The sequence below is a fragment of the Ambystoma mexicanum genome, chromosome 9 (genome assembly GCF_040938575.1).
Source record: "Ambystoma mexicanum isolate Mex_15411 chromosome 9, UKY_AmexF1_1, whole genome shotgun sequence".
In the NCBI taxonomy this organism is placed as follows: Eukaryota; Metazoa; Chordata; class Amphibia; order Caudata; family Ambystomatidae; genus Ambystoma; species Ambystoma mexicanum.
Genome location: NC_090931.1, coordinates 609,147,144 through 609,163,875, shown reverse-complemented (window position 1 = coordinate 609,163,875; position 16,732 = coordinate 609,147,144). Strand labels below are relative to the sequence as shown.

The 16,732-nt window shown below is 52.6% G+C and overlaps 1 protein-coding gene across 2 annotated transcripts in view; it reads left to right on the top strand.

Moving 5' to 3' along the window:
• SLC6A4 (solute carrier family 6 member 4) overlaps positions 1-16,732 on the top strand; it is a 438,254-nt gene that overhangs the window by 25,545 nt on the left and 395,977 nt on the right. The window contains exon 1 of one of the 2 annotated variants that reach the window (XM_069615253.1): positions 8,627-8,737. The exons of the other annotated variant lie outside the window; for it this stretch is intronic. The gene's annotated coding sequence lies outside the window, so the exon portion shown is untranslated. Of the gene's footprint in view, positions 1-8,626; positions 8,738-16,732 lie in introns of those variants that run through there. 2 annotated transcript variants of the gene reach the window in all.

Sequence of the window (16,732 nt, the reverse complement as noted above, 5' to 3'; positions counted from 1 at the left end):
CCCCGACTTCTTTAATGAAGAGGGGTGTTTTTTTTCTTAAACCAGTTCAATCTTTTTATCCAGCTTCCCCAACACAGGCTTTTCAGTGGAGAGTGGTCTGAAACCCAAAATTCCCCAAATCATTCCAATGTTCTGTCGGACTTCCCCAACACGGACCAAAGCAGGGGGGTCTGAAAAACAAACCGCTAAATCACCCTGTGTTTATTTTAAGCCAAATTTTTCGGCGAAATCATAATTGCCATATGTATTTGTGCCAATCTTGAAGTCCTACTGCTAGCCTTTTAAGCCTGCAAGGAAATCAAAATCGCACAGCACTACATTTATAATTAATTATTTCTTGAAATGAAATTGGTAGAAGGTGAAGAATTGTGATTGTGTTCTTTTAAACTCACTTTTGTGATTTATTTATGCTGAAAGAAGTTGATTGTGTTGTGCCACGAATAAAGTGGTGTTTGACATTTTCATGCAAATCTCTATCACTTTAATTTAAATAAATACCAATATATTTCCTGTACACCGGCCTCGTTGTTGGCTCATTGTTAGCTCAGGGGGAGGGATCCATGGGGCATGATATGTGTCTGAGGGCTAAAGAAAAGAATCCGTTAAACAGTTTGTTGTGTCACACCTTAAGTGGGGAAGGAAGAAAATCCCTGTGTTGCGGGTGATTTGTCAATAAACCGTTACACATCCCCTGTGGTGGGGGAGTACAGCAGTGCGGGGCTCGAGTGGGGGTCATGCCAGGCAAGTGATAGGCTTATGTCACATAATGAATAAACCTGATAATATATCAATAATTAGAACCACGGGAGGGGTTGCTGACCAATCAGGGTGCTCGGAATATGGGCTGTATTCTAGGTGTTCCGAGCACCATGGTTAGCCAGCACTACCTCCCCTTCCCTGCTCCCCCTTTTCCCTCACCTTTGAACCCTTGTAGATCTCTACCCGGGTGGCAGCGGTGTCATTTTTTTTATTTGAAAAAAAGAAATGTACCTTTAGAGCGTGACCCGGCACCGCGCAGTGCTGGTGTCCTCGAAGTCCCTTTTCAATGTTGATGACGTCACCGTCCTTAACATTGAAAACAGACTTCCAGCACACCAGCACTGCACAGTCTTGGCTGTGTTGTATAGGTATGTTTTTTTTTTATTTTAAAAAAAGATGCCATTAGCACCCGTGTAGGCAACTACACGGGTGCTAATGGCAATTTGCCCCTCAGTGGCGTGCTGATCCTTTCGGTAATGGCACTGCCACCCTCGTTAAGGGACCCTTACTTCGCTGGAGCCCTTAACTTGGACGGTGAACCTTTACCTACAGGGTATGCCCGCCACCTCCGGGCATATCGCCTCATTATAATAAGATGTTGAGCATAATAGAATTATAACTTTTTGCCCATCCTGAAAGACTCCATTAAGCAGCATGCATAGTAATGTGAGCCTAAAACATCTCCTCCGAGTTTAATCAAGGCTGAAACCCTATGAAAGCAAATGCACGAAACGATCACCTGCATGTCATTATTTCATGCAGCTTTATACCCACTCTGTCATTTCGAATCGTCCAACATTCACATTTATTAAGGGGACCTACCACAGACATTCCCCATTACACACTCACCGTTGTGTAGGCAGCCACGTGACATTAATCAGATTTTCAATGACATAAATGGGAATAAAGACAAACTGCAGCAGAGCACCTCTGAGCTCTGAAATTAGCCTCTGAGTTCGGGGGGGGGGGGGGGCTGACAACTCCGGGGAAATGTTGTTTGTTGGCAAAGGGGGGGGGGGGGTTTGGTACCCGCATATGCATTTTTGCCAGATCCCAGATCTGGGGAAATCCAACCCAATGCCAGCAATGTGCAGGGGGCAGGCTATCAACAATCTTGGCCCACCATGCATAGGTGCGAACCCCATTTGAGCTGCCTAAGTCCTATGATCTTTTAACCTCTGGTCTATGACCCCCACCTAGCGGTTCTTGAAGCACTTCACTTGTGTATAAGCGCTTTACAAATAAACAATTACAATTAGCCTAATGCCTGGTAACTTGGACCCAGACTCCCGTGGCTCAGTAGATGGTACAGAGGCCGATGACGGAGCGCTTCTGACAAGCGGTAGACAAGTGTGACAGTCCATCTATACAGACATATGGCCGCTGTACACTTACTGGTTACATCTGTTTTTACCCCTGATTTTTTTTTATCCCAAAGTGTTTTTCGCCATTTCTGAATTCAGAGCAGCAGCAAATTGCAAAAAGGGACCCCCCCACTCGTAGGCCCCCATTGGCCTCCAACTCCGCCCCAACACTAAAAAAATCATCCTCTTTCCCGAACTTTCTATCTGTACTTTTTTTTTTTAAGTTATGTGATGTAAGTGAAATTCTTGGGGATGAACATTCTGCACTGTGTGTGGTGCATTGCTGCTTTGGACTCACTGGATACCCCAAAAATAGATACATACACAACCAAATAGCCAAAAACACTTCTCTGCCCAAATTCTCATGGCATTTCTGCTCCCTTCTGTGTGGCCTCCCACCAGGACTGCCTTCAGTGGACATGGGTAATTCCAGTGCTTAATTTGTAAGAAAATAAGTGCCAGGGCCCAAATATTGTCTAGCACGCCTGTGACACTGTGGGCAGGCAGTGTCCCACCATTGCTGCCACTACCCACAGCTGCCCCCCACAGTTTCGACACATTTGGGGTAAAACTACAGCTCACACCTGCTGATTGGGGTTGATGGACGCTCTGGCTATTATTACTCATAATCAATCTGAGACAATAAGTCCTGGGGCTCAGAAATAAGTGCCAGGGCTGAGCCCTGCAAAACACCCCCTTAAATTAAGCACTGGGTAACTCAGAGAATGGAGCAGCTGCACATACACAAAGGTGGCAAAGAAGGACAGAGAGAGCACTAGGGGCTTGTCCCTTGCCGATGGGCATTACGTAAGGGGAAAGAAGTGCGAAGGATGCGGCACCGGGAAGGACACGCATCAACCGTCCTATGCAGCACATCTCTGATGCATGCCAGCTTCCGGGGACACTGGGTCGCACCTCTTTCAAGCAGTGCACATGCAGTGCGAGGCCTTCTCATTTGTGGGTGCATTGGGTGCAATATGCTTTCACACCTAGTTCCATTAGAATGAGCTATGGCTCAGCTATTGGTAACAACTGTTGTAACTAGGTAGAGGGTAGGCGATAGCAGTTGGGGAAACCTGGTGATAGTAACTTCTCCAGAGTTGGGGAAGTTCATTTTGGCTCTCCAATATGGATGGACCCTTCAGAAAACCCCGAAACGAGGTATTAAGGAAATTCATTGTAGGCAAGATGAGTGGGGAGGGTCGTCAAGACTTGCCCGGGAACGCTAACGGGAGGGTTCCCTTACCTACCACTAAAGACCACCCCGGCCATCCTCTAGAGCAGGGTTGTCCAACTCCTGGCCACAAAGGCCGGAAACCTGCTGGGTTTTCAGGATTTCCCTTATTAATATTCATAACAAAAAATGTGTATACATTTAGAATCATTGTATGCACATTTATCAATTTATCCTGTGAATATTAATGGTGGGAATCCGGAAAATCCGACATGGATCGGGCCCTCATGGCCAGGAGTTGGACAACCCTGCTGTACAGTGTTCCACCCACTTAGTGGCAGGTGATAGCAGGTGATCCCTTCATTGTGGGATTTTCTCCATATGTCTGACCTTCCAATATAATAATAATAGGCAGGTTACAGCATGTAAGCCCTAGCCAAGTTATAATATTGTTATTGCCTGTATGTCCAGCTATTTCTGCTAGCCTGTGATGCATGTGAAGGAGTGGGACCGGCCAAAGGGAGAGGGGGAGCATGACCGACTCTCATCAAACTGAAGGGACAGAGGGAGGCAAGTGGATGCTGAAGCGGATTGGTGTAGAACAGACGCCTCAAAGTAATACACGGAAATCTATGATTTACTCACAGCCACTTTACGTGCTCAGGGGTGGCTCCATTTCACTGTTTTCAGCTTGTCTGTGCCATTTCAGAATGGTCCAGCCATATGCAAATGAGTGCTGGTCCTGCCACCAATAGGAGAAGATGCACCTCAAACTGCTAGGCCAGGTCCTCGCACGGAAATACAAGCAACCCCAGACCTGTGTTGCCGCCAGACATCCTCAGTGACGCAGAGCTTGTCTCCCAGACGCAGTGATCAGACATCCTCAGTGACGCAGAGTTTGTTTCCCAGACGCACTGACGCAGTGATAAGACATCCTCAGTGACGGGACATCCTCAGTGACGCAGAGCTTGTCTCCCAGACGCAGTGATCAGACATCCTCAGTGACGCAGAGCTGGTCCCCCAGACGCAGTGATCAGACATCCTCAGTGACGCAGAGCTTGTTTCCCAGACGCAGTGACACAGTGATCAGACATCCTCAGTGACGGGACATCCTCAGTGACGCAGAGCTTGTCTCCCAGACGCAGTTATCAGACATCCTCAGTGACGCAGAGCTTGTCTCCCAGGCGCAGTGATCAGACATCCTCAGTGACGCAGAGCTTGGTCTCTCAGACGTAGTGATCAGACATCCTCAGTGACGCAGAGCTGGTCCCCCAGATGCAGTGATCAGACATCCTCAGTGACGGGACATCCTCAGTGACGCAGAGCTTGTCTCCCAGACGCAGTGAACCCAGTGGCATGCCCCGTCCCACTTAAGGATCCTCACAATAGCCTACAGATGGAAACCTTCGAGTTCATCCTAAACATAACCACTGGCATGGTTTGTTTTATTTTTTTAGCTCGTCTGTGCCATTGCAGAAGGCGACCGGCCATATACAAAAGTAAATGTTACTGCTATGGGCATGTCCTCGAGGTGCCCCGTTAGGTCTAAAAGCGAGGGGATGGGTTAGGTTAGTGGGCAATAGGGAAAATGCAAGGTAGCTTTTCCGTTTCGTTAATGTGTGCAGGCAAGACGCACCGTAACCTCCTCATTTGGGTCTGTGTCGAGAGCATAGAAGCATTTGTGTGGCTTGTGTTAGAAGAGGAGTCTTTTGTGTGTGTCTGTGGTGCTAGGATTAGGGTGACCAGATTTCCAAAATGAAAAACCGGGACGACCAACAAGATAAAAGAGGCACTACCCCATCGCAGCCCGCCAATTACTGCCCCTCCCCACACGCCCCACAGCCACCACCCAATCATATTTCCAGCACTTCTCCTTTCTATAAACTGTATATGATCTAATTTGTTCAGTTTTGTCTGTAAATCTTGGCATGTTAATTCAAAACAGGCGTTTGCTCCAATTGATCTAACATGGCTTGCTGTACACTCCTTTCCAAGCCAGTCTCTGTGGCACAGTCAGTAAGTGCTGTGACTTGTACCTGAAAGGTTGGGGGCTCGAGCCAATCCTCCAACTTCAAAATTCTGAAAGTGGTGTGAAAAAAAAGTGCAATTTGAATTACCGTAGCCCCCCAACCATGCAAACCACGGACGAGGTTTCTAAAATGAAAAAACTCCAGGGACCCCTGGAGGGAGGGTGATTTCCCAGCACTGTCCTGGGAAAACCAGGACGTCTGGTCACCCTAGCCTAGGATGCATTGACTGGGGATGTTGGTTGCAGAGGTGTACGGTTCTGTTGTTTCATGTCTATTGAGGGGGGGGTGTGTGTAATTGCTATATTTAGGTGGATTATTTGGCGTGCATATTGTGCAGTACGGAATGGAGAATTTGAGTGTGCCAGTGCGAGGGTACCGCGGTGGGCAGGTAGGTGAAGGGCCAAGACAATACTGAAGCCACATATAGCAAATCATGGCACGTCATGCCACATCATAAGGCATGAGGAACTTAACAGAGCATTTGAAGACATAGCAAAGCAGGTATTTATTTGCATTTGTAAAGCGCTCACACAGCCCCGGGGCATCGAGGCGCTGTTACAGAATTTTTGATGCTGTTGTCTTAGTTGCATATTTATAACGCGCTTAAATACCCAGAGATTTCAGACCCGGGGATCGAACCTCTGTTGCTTTGCTGTGTTGCTTCGTGTCGTCTTGCTTCCAAGGCAAGCACGTTGCCAAGGATGCTGTGCTCCTACCACGGGACTCTATCACAGACATCCCCTATTTCGCCTTGCCACTCTATAACCCCCACATACATACAATGTACACCGTGTGCAACAAGGATCTGGGAATTGGCAGATGTTTGAGGGGGGTAGCCTGGAGATTAGAATTATCATTGGTTATTTATAACGCGCTTAATACCCAAGAGCGGGCCCAGGGATCGCGCTTAATACCTAAGAGCGGGCCCCGGGATCGAACCTGTGTTGCTTCGCGTCGTCTTGCTTCCAAGACGAGCGTGTTGCCCCTGAGCTATCCTACCGAGATTCCACTCAGTACCATAAGTGATGTGCTAAGGGTTTTGGGGGGGGGGGTAGGAACTTTTCGGTTCAGAGGATGTGAAATCCCCAGGTGCTCATGTCCCCTTCCTTAGTGGGTTTGTTGATAGGCTGAGAGCCTCGCCAAACCTGACTCCAACTTGCACAGGGGTGGGGCGGGGGGCGAGTGGACACTGCACCCCCCAGTGTTCAGCGTTTTCTGGACTACGGAAGCCCATGATCGAACCTAGGCCCAGTGCTTTAAGTGGCCTTCAAATTTGAGCCTGGGCTCTTAGGCTGCATGGCCTTGCAGGGGGTCAGTGCCGCAACATTGACCTCACCTGAATACTGCCTGTTAGGCCACGCCCCCGTAAGAGCCCCGGATCAATTTGGGAAAGGGCCGGGAGGTCTTTATTGCCTCTTTTCATTCCGGCACTGACCCCCTGCCAGGCACCCTTTTCATTAGAGATGCGGGGATCATCACCCTCCCACCTGGGAGGCGATGGTGATGAGCCCTGCATCTCTAATGAAATTGGCATCTGGCGGCGGGCCGGCGTGGCACGACACAATGAAAAGGCAAGGCTTTTTGGGAAAAACGTGTAAACTGGAGATACCGGGGTCATCACCCCAGCATCTCTAAGCATCTCTAATCAAAGGGGAGTCTGGCAGGGGGTCAGCGCGTCGATGCCATGAAAAGGCAAGGCTTTTTTTCGAATGCCTGAAGCTCTCGCTTGCACATGAGAGCTTCATGCTTTGGAAAATGAGCCTTGGCTTCTGGGAGCCTAGTGGGCTGGGGAGAGCAGCTGTTCTTTACATGGACCAGGCCTACCCGGCCCTCAGTACCTGCATTTCTTATTTTTGAGCATTTCAGTACCTGCACTTCTCAACGCCTCAAAGTGAGTACCGGTACTCAACTATGCGGCGAGGTGAAAACGAAAACTTTTCTTTTCACTTTATCACACTTAAAGGACTACGCTCCTGCAGCGTTTGCTGGGGAAAGAAGGGCCCTTTCCCTCGTCCTCTCTCCACCGCCTGCAGGGCCCATAATGTCTCCTTCAGGGCCCGCTATGCAGACCGAAAGGAGAGGCAAACATCCATCTACTGTACACTCAGCACACTAGGCACAGAAGACTGTAGCGCTAAGCGGGCTTCACCCGTTACAGTTGGTGTCCTTTGATTTATTTATTTATTTTGACATTTGTATAGCGCACCGAACCCAAAGGCATCTGGGAGTAGGGATTCAATTGGAAAGCCTGGGAAATTACAGATGTTTCTTTGTTATCAGCGGCACGTATTGTAGTATGAAAATGTTTAAGTAATTGATTTAGAAAGTCTCGGAAAGTCTGGGAAAATGTTAAATAATTGATTTGGAAAGTCTGGGAAAGTCAGGGATTGATTTGGAAAGTCTGGGAATATTCTAATATGAAAATGTTTCAGAAATTGGTGTTGTCTTGGATCGTTTTTGACTGAAAACTCACACACCGAATTTCTTAGTAGGAATTGAAAGCGAGCAATAATAAAACTCCCCTTCTGAAGCTTAGCACACAGCCATGGTATCTGCTCGTCTGATACACAGAAAAGAAAGTCTCACTTAATATAGATATTCAAACATTCGTCACACAATGCAGAGCAACGAACTGGAAGTTTGTGTACAAGGATCTCAGATACACTGCTTTGCCAAATGGTGTGATCCTTGGCACACATTTTAATCTCGCCGGGCATTGCCTGCAAACAACAGGACCAGGGTGTGCCTAAAAAGGACCTGTGCCCAAGGTGCCGTGCCGAAAGCGCCGCCGGAGCTTGGTGAGTACCGGCACTTCAGTTTACCCATTTAATGCACTGGTTAGCAGGGGACTTTAGGGAGCGCCGGCAGGGCCCCGTCTCGGACACCATTTTCGGAGTCTACCCGGACTCCGCCCTGCCTAAGCCCATAGGGCGAGGGGTGAGGCACTTCACCACAAGACCTGAACACGTCTGATCGTGAAACCTCGGAAATCTCCCATTTGGGGTGGCCCTCTGCAGGGAATATTTCCCTACTGCTTCTGCGGTTTAAAAGGTCTGAGATCCCCGGCCCTCAGTGTGGAGCGTCTGAAATCAGCGGCGCCACACGCCCTCCCGCCTCTACGTGGAAATCTGAGCTCGCAGCCCTGGTGAAACACAAACTTTATTTCTGCAAAAAAACGGCGAGTGAAAGAGAGAGAGAGCGCGCGCGAGAGAGCTAGAGAGAGTGGGAGAGAGAGTGAGAGAGAGAGAAAAGTGACGTGAAAAATCTCAGAGTTTTTTGGCAGCACTTTATCAGGAAATCAGAGCATGTGAGTGGACGCCGGCGTACAAATAGGTCTGTGGGAGGCAGAGCGGTGCACAGGGCAGGCTGACTCCCGCCAGGGACCCTCCAGAAGACGAGGAGCACCGCAGGTACAGCTGCTGCGCTTTCCATTTCTGACACCTTAATGCAATCATACCTCCGTGTTGTCCAACTTTCCAACTGTTTGCACATGTGGAGTCATGCTACTGCTCCCCCCGAACTGGCCGCGAACTTTGGGATAGGTATCCTCCATGCACCCTCTCTCCCCCCGGACACCCCACCCTGCTGCAGGCAGCTCCCTCCTGCCCAGGGGGCTGTGGAACCCTGCTGCAGGCAGCTCCCTCCTGCCCAGGGGGCTGTGGAACTCGGCTGCAGGCAGCTCCCCCCTGCCCAGGGGCCAGAGTAACTCTGCTGCAGGCAGCTCCCTCCTGCCCAGAGGGCTGTGGAACTCTGCTGCAGGCAGCTCCCTCCTGCCCAGAGGGCTGTGGAACTCTGCTGCCGGCAGCTCCTTCCTGCCCAGAGGGCTGTCGAACTCTGCTGCAGGCAGCTCCCTCCTGCCCAGGGGGCTGTGGATCTCGGCTGCAGGCAGCTTCCTCCTGCCCAGGGGGCTGTGGAACTCTGCTGCAGGCAGCTCCCTCCTGCCCAGGGGGCTGTGGAACCCTGCAGCAGGCGGCTCCCTCCTGCCCAGGGGGCTGTGGAACCCTGCTGCAGGCAGCTCCCTTCTGCCCAGGGGGCTGTGGATCTCGGCTGCAGGCAGCTTCCTCCTGCCCAGAAGGCTGTGGAACTCTGCTACAGGTAGCTCCCTCCTGCCCGGGTGGCTGTGGAACTCGGTTGCAGGCAGCTCTCTTCTGCACAGGTGGTCGTGTAACCCTGCTGCAGGCGGCTCCCTCCTGCCCAGGTGGCCGTGGAACCCTGCAGCAGGCAGATCCATCCTGCCCAGGTGGCCGTGGAACCCTGCAGCAGGCGGCTCCCTCCTGCCCAGGGGGCTGTGGAACCCTGCAGCAGGCAGCTCACTACTGCCCAGGTGGCCATGGAACCCTGCTGCAGGCAGCTCACTTCTGCCCAGGTGGCCATGGAACTCTGCTGCAGGCAGCTCCCTCCTGCCAGAGGCCGGTGGAACTTGGCTGCAGGCAGCTCCCTCCTGCGCGGGTGGCTGTGGAACTCGGCTGCAGGCAGCTCCCTCCTGCCCAGGTGGTTGTGTAACCCTTCTGCAGGCAGCTCCCTGCTGCCCAGGTGGTTGTGTAACCCTTCTGCAGGCAGCTCCCTCCTGCCCAGGTGACGGTGGAACTCGGCTGCAGGCAGCTCCCTCCTGCCCAGGTGACGGTGGAACTCGGCTGCAGGCAGCTCCCTCCTGCCCAGGTGACGGTGGAACTCGGTTGCATGCAGCTCCCTCCTGCCCAGGTGGTTGTGTAACCCTTCTGCAAGCAGCTCCCTCCTGCCCAGGTGGCGGTGGAACTCGGCTGCATGCAGCTCCCTCCTGCCCAGGTGCGGTGGAACTCGGCTGCATGCAGCTCCCTCTTGCCCAGGTGGCGGTGGAACTCGGCTGCAGGCAGCTCCCCCCTGCCCAGTTGGCGCTTGAACTCCTCTGCTGGCAGCTCCCTCCTGCCCAGGTAGTTGTGTAACCCTGCTGTGGGAAGCTCCTTCCTGCCCAGGGGGCGTTGGAACTCTTCTACTGGCAGCTGCCATGTGCCCAGGTGGCACCTTGCTGTAGAAATGCCTCTCTGCAACTAGCGGGGGACCCTGCTGGTGGGCACGCACCTACCTCCTTCCCAGTGGCTGGGGCACCTTGCCTGCCCCCTTCTTCCCAAGTGGCGGTGGAAAACTTCTGTAGTGGTTGGGGGCCTTGCTGGGGGGATGTCGCTCCCCGGCTAGCGAGCTCCCCTCTGCAGGCACCTACCTGCTTCCCAAGTTACTGGATCCCCTGGTGCAGGGAACTAACCCCTGACCGTGTCTCACGACAACCTGCGGCCCCTACCTCACGCCCCTACCTCACTCCTGCCCGACTGACGCTGAACCACCTGCAGGACCTACCCCAACCTGAGCTCTGGGCCTTGCTGCAAGCACATACTCCTTGCCAGAGTGACCGGAGAGCCTGCTCCAGGTATCTGCCCCCTGACCCGGGGGACTCTGGACCCTGCTGCACCTACAACCCCTCCACCACCGAGCTCTGCCCGAGTGACTCTGGGTGCTCTTAGTACTTACTGCCCGAGGGCCAGGCTGCAAGCACATCTCGTTCCACACGGCAGACGGAGGGGGGGGGGGGCAGTGGGGCCTGACCCCGGGCGCATTCCGTCTCGAAATTAACTTGCGATTTATTGTGCTTTTTATAACTTGAACCTGCGCCATCATTTCTCTCAGGAGAACGGGTGCATTGTATTCCTACTGAGAACTCGCGGAGGGAGTCGCACGTGTGTGTGTTTTACTCGCTCTCTGGGCGGGGGGTGGAGGTGTGACCCCGTGTTATTACAGATTAGTATCTCCGGGTCGCACTGCGGGCCGGCATGCCGAGGGTCACACGTTTCATCGTGTTGGTGTCTCTTTCGTGTGTGTCTTGCTATTGTGCAGCTACGGCGGCTGTGAGGCGCGGGGACCTTGGGTACTTTTCCGCCGGGCTGGCGCTCCGCGGGAAGGGACTCTTTTTACGAGATGTCGCTGCAGTGACTTTGGCTGCAAGATTCTGGGGGCGTTTTTTTAAAACTGAAATTCTTTTTATTGGGTCGGAGTTGCAGCTCTGCAATTCCTGATCGCCCCCCACCCCTCTGTTGTGGAATGTGGCCGTGGATTACTCGGATTAATATGTGTTCGAGTTTATTATTTATGCACGGGTTTTAAGAGCAATCCGTTTCTCAGTGGGAGGGAGGTCGGATTGTTTGCGCGACAGCTCGTGGTCACCGAGGCCGACTTTGCCAGCGGCGGGCAAGCAGTCCCTGCGCAACGATTTGCCTTCTTCGAAATACGTCGACGTTGCCCCTCGTCTTCACCGTCATCTTCAGGGGGGGCAGGGCTCGGGGGCGCCACTTCTGGGGGCCTCTTTCCACTAGATTCCTGGGGCGTCCGTATTCTCATTATTACGGTGTTTATGGAGCGCGGACCCAGGTTCCGGAAGCAACGGAGCGCTTTGCAAGTTGGAGGAAGTATAGTGGGTTGGTGTTTTGCCGCGGAGTTCTGGCTGTGTGTAACCTGCAGGTCACCGGTTTTTATCCCAACTTCGCGTTTCATGGCAGAGTTAAACAAAAAAAGAGCGCCTTTATGTTAGTCGACGATAGCACCTGACCGTTAAGCGCGTGACTAGAATCTGGATAAGAATGCGTTACTTACTGTTCCTGTCCAGTGTGGATATAACGCTGTTTAATGTTTCGTGTACTGGCGACGAGATTCCCTAGCTCATGTCCTCCATGCCCTCCTGCTCAGGAGCCGAAGTACCTAAGTGCCAAGGACGACTATGCTCGTCCCTTTTGCATAGACTTCAATAATAGCCTGGTAGTTAAGGGGTATACAGTCCCTTGCGGCCTGATTCGGAGACGCGTTTTATAATGGCGCAATCCCATAGGAAACCGTTCTGTGAATCGGGCCGTTAATGTTTTAGCGCAGTCTGGGGATCGCTTCAGAGCACAGGACCAAGATGAGGGAAGGTAGAAGAGGGGGGAGGGCGAATGCTTAAAACGTTGGGGTGATGCGAGAAGTTTTGAGGGATTCTTGGAATAAGCAGGAGCTCGCTTGGTGTTGTGGGTGGGAAGGCAAGCAGTTCCAGAGGATCGGAGCTTGCACAGCAGACCCATGCCCGCCCAAGCAAGCTTCGAGAATTGTGCAATGGTTTTGGGGGGGGGGGGGGCTAGGGGCTCATGACCTAAGGAGCCACGCTGGTTATGGTGGGGCTTGATAGGTTTCCTGAGGTAAGAAGGGATTTTGGCTATTAGTATTTTAATGCTGCTTTTGAAGTTCAATAAATTGGAGAGTGCTATGTTAGACTCAGCCTTTCATCCTTTCGAGGATGATAAATTACGCACCAACGTGGTGGGCAATGACATCAACTGTTATTACAGCGCTTTGATGCCCTCGGATGAGCTAGCGCTATATAAAAACTGGTATTATTATTATTAGACCTTAAAGTCTATGTTCTTTTCCAAGTGTTTGTTCGTCACTATCCTACTCCTGCTGGGCCTCTCCTCTTACCTCGTTCCCCTCTTCCTTTCCCCCCACAGACCATGGTCTGATGACCCCTCCTGGGGGTGCAATGCCCCACTGTCAGGACAAGCCTCTGAGCCATAAAACCACTACAGTGTTGATGGGCGCAGTGTACAAGCACATAATGTTAATGTTAAAGGATATTTGTACCGCGCTCTATCACCACCGGAGCGGTCCCCTGGCGCTCTGGCGGCTCTGAAAAGGGAGAAGGGGGGCGAGTTAGTGGGAATAAGCTGGAAAAGTGCAAGAGAGCAGTGATGTGCTGATGGCAGCCCAACAACAGGTATTGGGTTGCAAGAGCATTAAGGGCCCCCCAGTTAAATGGTGTAACTGCAAAGGTCCATAGAGAGATAATAATAATTTGTTTTTATATAGCGCTACGAACCCTCAGGCATCTGAGCGCTGCCTGTTATTACCTACGGTGTGTGGTGCTCATTTATCGACCTCGTAAGGCTGAGTTTAGCCCTGCCGGGATGTGAACCTGCGTCGGCAGGCGCTGAACGGATGTCAAAGCGAGCGCTCTACGCGCTGTGCTATCTGACCGGATTCTGCAGAGGGGAAGAGGCAGGTAAAGTGTCATGCCCTGGGTCACACAATTTGGTCAGGGTGTTGCGGCAGGACACATTGTAGTTGATTTGTGACCCAGACAAGGGACCAGGGTAGTTGGGTTTGGAGCAACACATATGTTAGGAGGTAGGGGTTTGGGCAGGCAGCCAGGTGGGTGGGTGGATGGGAAAGGCAAAAGAAGGGGGAGGCTTCTCCTTAACCTTTTTTTTTAAAATAAATAACTGTTCTTCTCTCAAAACACATTTTAGCTTGATTCTAAAGTCAATTGGGACCCTGATAAGTTTCGCTCCTGTAAATTCTAAAGTTTATCCCAAAAAAGCAAGGGCAGTGTTGGGGGCATTTAGAAGTTTATTTGGTTCCATGATATGACATTGTATACGGTTGTGCCGCAGTTCCACACACTTTCTTTTCTAATTTTTCAAGTGGAAAGAAAACAAGTCGTTTCCAAGACAGTGGGTTCCCTGGGAGGAGGGAAAGCCCTCATTGTGTTTGTAGCAATATGATTGGTCAGATCTGCCCCTCCCGCTTCACCTCTACCGCCCCCTGGAAATGCTGCTATCCCTGTGGAAGGGGGTGCAGGAGTGGCCCTGTTTATGGACCTCTTGGAGTCAGGAAGCAAAGGGGAAAGGGTGCACGGTCATTCCAAAGGGCTCCTCGGATGCAGGGAATATGCGCTTCGTTTTGGCCATTGGGCTTCTGCCAGGGCTTTTAAGAAGAACACACCAGTTGCATGTTGTGAGGACTGTGCACTGCTCCACTTTATCACTTCCCAAAATGTGCACCTTTGAGCAGAGCAAGCTCTCTCTGCAGCCCCCTCCCTACAGGAGCCAGAAAGCTGTGCCTACTTCCCTAAAGTGTGCCTCTTTCAGCACAGCAAGCTCTCCCTGCAGCCCCCTCCCTACAGGAGCCAGAAAGCTGTGCCTACTTCCCTAAAGTGTGCCTCTTTCAGCACAACAAGCTCTCCCTGCAGCCCCCTCCCTACAGGAGCCAGAAAGCCGTGCCTACTTCCCTAAGTGTGCCTCTTTCAGCACAGCAACCTCTCCCTGCAGCCCCCTCCCCACTTCCCTAAAGTGTGCCTCTTTCAGCACAGCAAGCTCTGCCTGCAGCCCCCTCCCTACAGGAGCCAGAAAGCCGTGCCTGCTTCCCTAATGTGTGCCTCTTTCAGCACAGCAAGCTCTCCCTGCAGCCCCCTTCCTACAGGAGCCAGAAAGCCGTGCCTGCTTCCCTAAGTGTGCCTCTTTCAGCACAGCAAGCTCTCCCTGCAGCGCCCTCCCTACAGGAACCAGAAAGCCGTGCCTGCTTCCCTAAAGTGTGCCTCTTTCAGCACAGCAAGCTCTCCCTGCAGCCCCCTCCCTACTTCCCAAAAGTGTGCCTCTTTCAGCACAGCAAGCTCTCTCGGCAGCCCCCTCCCTACAGGAGCCCGAAAGCTGTGCCTGCTTCTCTAAAGTGTGCCTCTTTCAGCACAGCAAGCTCTCCCTGCAGCCCCCTCCCCACTTCCCTAAAGTGTGCCTCTTTCAGCACAGCAAGCTCTGGCTGCAGCCCCCTCCCTACAGGAGCCAGAAAGCCGTGCCTACTTCCCTAAAGTGTGCCTCTTTCCGCACAGCAAGTTCTGCCTGCAGCCCCCTCCCTACTGGAGCCAGAAAGCCGTGCCTACTTCCCTAAAGTGTGCCTCTTTCAGCACAGCAAGCTCTCCCTGCAGCCCCTCCCTACTTCCCTAAAGTGTCCCTCTTTCAGCACAGCACAGCAAGCTCTCCCTGCAGCCCCCTCCTTACAGGAGCCAGAAATATGTGCCTACTTCCCTAAAGTGTGCCTCTTTCAGCACAGCAAGCTCTCTCTGCAGCCCCCTCCCTACAGTAGCCAGAAAGCCGTGCCTACTTCCCTAAAGTGTGCCTCTTTCAGCACAGCAAGCTCTCCCTGCAGCCCCCTCCCTACAGGAGCCAGAAAGCCGTGCCTACTTCCCTAAAGTGTGCCTCTTTCAGCACAGCAAGCTCTGCCTGCAGCCCCCTCCCTACAGGAGCCAGAAAGCCGTGCCTACTTCCCTAAAGTGTGCCTCTTTCAGCACAGCAAGCTCTGCCTGTAGCCCCCTCCCTACAGGAGCCAGAAAGCCGTGCCTACTTCCCTAAAGTGTGCCTCTTTCAGCAGAGGAAGCTCCCCCGGCAGCCCCCTCCCTACTGGAGCCAGAAAGCCGTGCCTACTTCCCTAAAGTGTGCCTCTTTCAGCACAGCAAGCTCTCCCTGAAGCCCCCTCTCTACTGGAGCCAGAAAGCCGTGCCTACTTCCCTAAAGTGTGCCTCTTTCAGCACAGCAAGCTCTCCCTGCAGCCCCCTCCCTACAGGAGCCAGAAAGCCGTGCCTAGTTCCCTAAAGTGTGCCTCTTTCAGCACAGCAAGCTCTACTGCAGCCCCCTCCCTACAGGAGCCAGAAAGCCGTGCCTGCTTCTCTAAAGTGTGCCTCTTTCAGCACAGCAAGCTCTCCCTGCAGCCCCCTTCCCACTTCCCTAAGTGTGCCTCTTTCAGCACAGCAAGCTCTACCTGCAGCCCCCTCCCTACAGGAGCCAGAAAGCCGTGCCTACTTCCCTAAAGTGTGCCTCTTTCAGCACAGCAAGTTCTGCCTGCAGCCCCCTCCCTACTGGAGCCAGAAAGCCGTGCCTACTTCCCTAAAATGTGCCTCTTTCAGCACAGTAAGCTCTCCTGCAGCCCCTTCCTTACAGGAACCAGAAAGATGTGCCTACTTCCCTAAAGTGTGCCTCTTTCAGCACAGCAAGCTCTCCCTGCAGCCCCCTCCCTACTTCCCTAAAGTGTCCCTCTTTCAGCACAGCACAGCAAGCTCTCCCTGCAGCCCCCTCCTTACAGGAGCCAGAAAGATGTGCCTACTTCCCTAAAGTGTGCCTCTTTCAGCACAGCAAGCTCTCTCTGCAGCCCCCTCCCTACAGTAGCCAGAAAGCCGTGCCTACTTCCCTAAAGTGTGCCTCTTTCAGCACAGCAAGCTCTCCCTGCAGCCCCCTCCCTACAGGAGCCAGAAAGCCGTGCCCACTTCCCTAAAGTGTGCCTCTTTCAGCACAGCAAGCTGTGCCTGCAGCCCCCTCCCTACAGGAGCCAGAAAGCCGTGCCTACTTCCCTAAAGTGTGCCTCTTTCAGCACAGCAAGCTCTGCCTGCAGCCCCCTCCCTACAGGAGCCCGAAAGCCGTGCCTACTTCCCTAAAGTGTGCCTCTTTCAGCAGAGGAAGCTCTCCCTGCAGCCCCCTCCATACTGGAGCCAGAAAGCCGTGCCTACTTCCCTAAAGTGTGCCTCTCAGCACAGCAAGCTCTCCCTGCAGCCCCCTCCCTACTGGAGCCAGAAAGCCGTGCCTACTTCC